This window comes from Dreissena polymorpha, chromosome 2, assembly GCF_020536995.1.
Source record: "Dreissena polymorpha isolate Duluth1 chromosome 2, UMN_Dpol_1.0, whole genome shotgun sequence".
Lineage (NCBI taxonomy): Eukaryota > Metazoa > Mollusca > Bivalvia > Myida > Dreissenidae > Dreissena > Dreissena polymorpha.
The window spans coordinates 47,317,098-47,323,160 of NC_068356.1; positions in this window are offsets into that span (position 1 = coordinate 47,317,098).

The following is a 6,063-nucleotide window of genomic DNA, read 5'->3' on the forward strand; positions in this document are numbered from 1 at the left end:
AAACACAACGTGTTATACAACGGAAATTCTTTTTCTTAGTTGTGTAACATTCAACCATTTCAAAGTTTATTGCAGTACAATGATGTTATATGTAAAAACGTAACTTCAACGCCACACATCCCATGCGCAGCACTTCGGGGTAAATGCCTGAACAGTATGTTTTTATAGTAAATCGACCATTGGGAGCCAGATAAGGCTATCAAAATACGATTGAATGCTGATAGCAAAGTCTGTTTTTCAAGATTTTTTCTTTTAAAGGAAGTCTCTCCTACTCAAAAATCCAGTTAAGGCGGAAAGTGTCGTCCCTGATAAGCCTGTGCGGACTGCAAAGGGATAATCTGGGACGACACTTTACGCACATGCATTATGCCCAGTTTTAGAACGCGACTCAAATAATACCACTGATGATGGTAATCGAGTAAACGTTTGTCCCAGCGTTTTTTTGACAGACTGTTTACTGTTTTATTCTCAAAACGCAAGATCTCATTATCGAGTGAACTTATTTGTAATAAATAACCTACTGACAATTACAAAATGGCTCTATATATAGATAACACCACCAGTTATGGACTGGGACAGTTCAAACCTACCATCCACGTGGGAGAAATTCGAACGACACATCAAATTAATATTTTCTGGACCATTAAAAGAAAAATCAGAAGAGGAACAGATATCGTTCTTGCTCATATGGGTCGGCGAAAATGGCCAAGATATTTCACAAGCATGGGCAATGACAGAAGAAGAAAAAACTCAACTAAAAACATATTTTGACAAATTCCAAAAACACGTGAAACCCAAATTGAATCCGGTCTTTGCAAGATATCAATTCTACAAGGAAGACCAGAATGATGAAAACATTGAACAATTGATAACAAGGCTAAAACTTAAAATTACTGACTGTCGATTTCCAGCAATAGTGAATGATGAAATGATACGAGATCGAATTGTGATTGGTGTGAACAACCAAAAACTTCGAGAGAAGCTTATAAATGAAGGCGAAAATCTGACGCTCGACAAAGCGATACAAATATCTCAAAACTTCGAATACTGCAGACAACAAATGTCGCTGATCAACCAAAAAGACATACACCTCATTAGCTCACGTGACAAAGGCACGTACGTGGCGGAAGAAGAGGTCGAACACGTGATCGATACCCAGCACAGAGGGAAGTTCAGCAAAAAGCCGATCAAGACCAACAATCGTATAGGAGAGCACAGCAAACAGCCCCTAATCGTGGAAATGGACGGGATCGACGGTGAGAGCGCTGCGGCAACCCGCCGCACAAAGAACGGACACAATGCCCCGCATGGGGAGAGACATGCAAAAGGTGTCACAAGAAAAACCATTGGAGACGAATGTGTAAATCAAAATACGATGTCGATAATAGTGGCAGTGACAGTGAAAATACACAGGACGATGATTCGTGTGATTCGTGGATACAACCCTACTCCATAGATACGGTAAGTCAACCACAAACGTCCGCCCACTCCTCTGCTCCCAATAAGGCATTCGTAAACGTAAGCATCGGTCCCAATTGGCAGAACATACAATTCAAAATTCATACCGGGTCAAGCGTAAACACAATCTCTCAAAAACATTTCGAATCGTCCATATCAAAGCCCCATTAAAAGCCCCTGACACAAGACTTACTTCCTACTCAGGCGATAACATACATGTATTTGGCAAAATAAATCTCAAATGCAAATACCGAGCATCAGAGACACAGGCTACATTTTACATTGTGAATAGCGCACAGCCCCTGATGGGTTTACAAACTTCGCTTGATTTAGGTCTGTTGAAATTAACATACGAGGTCAATAAACAAACGGACAGTCCTATCACTAAGGAATATGTCATGTCTGAATACGGCGAACTGTTAAGAGGTATCGGAACTCTCCCGGGCAAAAGTAAATTGCACATTCGCGAAGATGCGTTTCCGGTGGTAACGCCAGCAAGACGCATACCGGAAGCCTTAAAATCTCGCCTCAAGTCCGAACTTGTGGAAATGGTCAAAAACGAAATTATAAGGCCTGTATCGGAACCGACAGACTGGGTCAATCCAATCGTGGTTGTTGAAAAACCCAATGGCAAATTGCGGATCTGCCTAGATCCAAAACAGCTCAATAACGCGATACGACGTCCGCATTATGCAACGTCTACACTTAAAGACGTTGTCGCAAATGTTCAGGCGCAACGCGTTTTAGCTTACTTGATTTAACACACGCATACTGGAGTGTGGATTCAGACGAGGAATCGTCGTACCTTACCACATTTGCAACACCGTTTGGAAGGTACCGCTACTTGCGCCTTCCGTACGGAATTTCTGCTTCTAGCGACATATTTTGTCAAAAAGTTAACGAAATATTTGAGGGACTCCCAGGTATGCACCCGCTCGTAGACGACATTCTAGTCTGGGGTCGCACCCCCAAGGAACATGATCAAAATTTGACACAGGTATTGATGCGAGCACGCGAATGCGGTATCAAATTCAACCCTTTAAAATGCACAATCGGGGTAAAGTCAGTGCCATTCTTTGGTCACGTGATTACTGACACCGGATTACAAGCTGACCCGAAGAAAATTGAGGCAATCTCAAAATTGCCGACCCCAGACAGCCGCGAAAAGGTCGAAAGCTTGCTAGGGCTCGTTAATTTCATGACAAAATTTGCGCCAAACTTAGCCGAGGTCACCGCCCCCATAAGGAGCCTCCTTAAGAAAGATGTAGAGTTCCTGTGGGACGCCCCACAGGAAATAGCCCTGTCAAAGGTTAAAGACATCATCACCCGTCGCCAGTTCTAGGGTATTATGACCCTAACAAACCCCTGATACTGGAAACAGACGCGGGCAATATGGGTTAGGCTGCTTTCTTATGCAAGACGAGAGACCAATTGCGTTTGCCAGCAAATCATTAACGGACACGGAAATTGGTTACGCAGTCATTGAAAAAGAACTTCTCGCTTTTTGGGTTGAAACGATTTCATCAATTCACGTACGGTAGAGAAGTAATCGTTCACTGTGATCACAAGCCGATTTCGTCAATAGTGAAAAAACCACTGGCTGCTGCACCGCCGCGACTATCAAGAATACTTCTTGCAATGTCCAAATACCAGGTCACTGTATAGCACGTACCCGGCAAAAAATCCCTGTGAGTGACTGCTTGTCAAGACACGCGTTTCCAGACACATGTCCCGAAATAATTGAACGTCTTGATAGTCACGTGCACACGGTATGTAAACAAATTTACGTCACAGATCGAAGACTCCAAATAATACGTACCGAAATAACGAAAGACCCGCAAATGACAAAATTAAAACGGACTATAACCGATGGCTGGCCGGAATCTGCGAGCAAATGCGATCGAAACATAGCGGAATATTTCAGTCACCGCGACGAATTCAGCTCAGAGGATGGTCTGATATTCAGAGGTCACACATTGGTTATCCCAAAGTCTCTGCGAAATGAACTAATAGAAAAAGTTCATTCCTCACACTTGGGAATTACGAAAACACTGGAACGTGCCAAAGATTCGTTGTTTTGGCCTGGCATGTCTAAGCAAATAACTGATTACGTCACTAATTGCCCGACTTGCCTTACTCACAGAGATGCAAATGCCCCAGAACATCTGATAACGACCGCATTCCCAGACAGACCGTTTCAGCAAATCGTCACTGACCTGTTCAACTTTAACAGACAAGAATACCTGTTAACGGTCGACTACTATAGTAGGTTCTTTGAAATTGACCATTTACCGAATACACGATCACATACAGTGATAACGAAATTGCAAAAACACATGTAAAAAATCTCAATTCCCGATATTCTGATATCGGACAATGGCCCTCAATTTTCGTGCGCCGAATTCAAAAAATTCGCCGATTCATGGTGATTCGAACACAAAACGTCATCACCAGGTCATCCACAAAGCAATGGTTTGGCCGAAAAGACAGTAGGGACAGCTAAAAAGCTGATGCAAAAAGCATTAAATACGAAAACCAACGTATACTTAGCACTACTCGAATATCGCAATACCCCGTTACAGTGCGGTTACACACCTAGTCAATTACTGCACTGCAACCTGCAGCAATCAATGACAAACAGTTACGCACACGAATGCAAAAATCAAAGGCCCAACAAAAGTCAAACTTAGACAAAACATCGCGAACGTTAGCGCCATTATCAGTTAATGACAGCGTTCGTATTAAGTTTGGAAAAATCTGGAAAATTGGAAAGGTCATGAAAGTTCACAGTGACCGCTCGTACTATTACAAACGGCCGATGGTGGCACGTATCGCAGAAACAGGTCAGTGTTGCACAAAACGCGCGAAAATACCAGCGATATTGAGCCATTCGACGCCTTAGTTTTACAGCCTGATGAACACCCTCATAATAACCCCTAAGTGGAAGTGTCAATCCCAAATCCCCGAAATAACCCGATCATAAACCCAGATACAGGATATAGAACACGGGCAGGACGATTAGTGATTGGCAACCGTAAATATGCAGGAAATGAATGGACGAAATAGAGAAAATTAAATTCTAACACAAGAAAGGCATCTGAATCCATAGTTTGATTATAAACTAACATTTATGATTGGTGAATATTTTGTTGAAAACTCTTGATTTATTTTCAACGTTTTGATATTATCGTACCATATGTATTATACAAACATGTAATGTATTATAACAACATAATCATATTTTGGTTTTGCTTTTTAGAAAAAGAGGGAGATGTTCTATTATTAAATGTTCTACTTTGAAATAGACTATAGCCACCCCTATTTATATTGTGAAACAGACTACGGCTCCCGCCAACGTTAACCCTGTACCTTGTTTTCTGATGCCGCACTTCTATATTAAACGTCTAAGCAGTAGCACGTGTTGTGTTGTTATTAACATTAGTTAATGCTCATTAGAGTTGACGTTTATATAAGTCACAAACACAATAGTGTCATAAATATAAAACACAATCAAGATCATTATCGTATTTGAGTGAACGTGGGTTACGACTACCAATGAAACCCAAATCAGCACTAAACGTAGTCTTAGTTAATTTCAATACTGCTTTGAGAATAAACTGATGAACAATAGTGCTAAATCTATATCTTAATATCTATATATGAACTTCCATACATAAATAGACTGTGAATATTTTCATTTGTCGGTACATATTTTACATATTTTAAACCGAATGGTGGGAGCTCAATTAAAAAATAGAGTGCACGCATTGTTATAATATTTTGACTTACATTACTAGTTAGGTAATATTGCATCTTATCCGAGAGATGTATTGGGTAGTCTAGGTTCATCACTCAATGTTCATTATTAGGATAGTGCAAGTTACGATGGTGTTAAACATCAACAACCAATATTGAAAAGATGACATTAATTGCGTCCTGAAATCGGCTGTTATTTATGGTGAATGATATCTTCCATTAGCTGGTCTGTCTATGCTTGTTTGAGGCGTTTTATAGTGTCAACACGTCAAAACGATAACACGAAATAATGAAAAATGATATAATTATATAACTATTCCTTTTGTGTGTTAATTTGTCAATTTTTCGCGAAACAACACGCCAAAACGACAAATCGGAGGCGCCAACATTAAAAAAATTGATGGGTGTAATCTTTGCTTCTTTGTCACTCTGGCGTGTTGTCTGGGCAAAAAAAAACTCTAACAAGAAAGAAGGCACATTTAATACATATCATGTTTGTGCATATATTAGTCGTTCTTGCGTGTCCGCGTTGTGTCGCCTTTCAAACTCGATAGTACGACATGGCAATAATCAGCCAACATAGTCAACTCATTTCAGGTACATCAACCTCATTTTGTTTCTCTGTTAACACTTCTCTAGAAACTAGTACTATGTGTTGGGAATTACATAAAAAGCACAAATAGGCATCAGGATTGGTCAAAACAATGCTCGGGTATTTAGGTTCAAACACCATGTGACAGAACATGCGATTTCGTTTATAAAACCTGACCTCATAAATCGTCATGGCATTATTATTATTAGATTCCTATTCAAACGTGTTGTCTTACAACTAAAATATATATTAAGTTA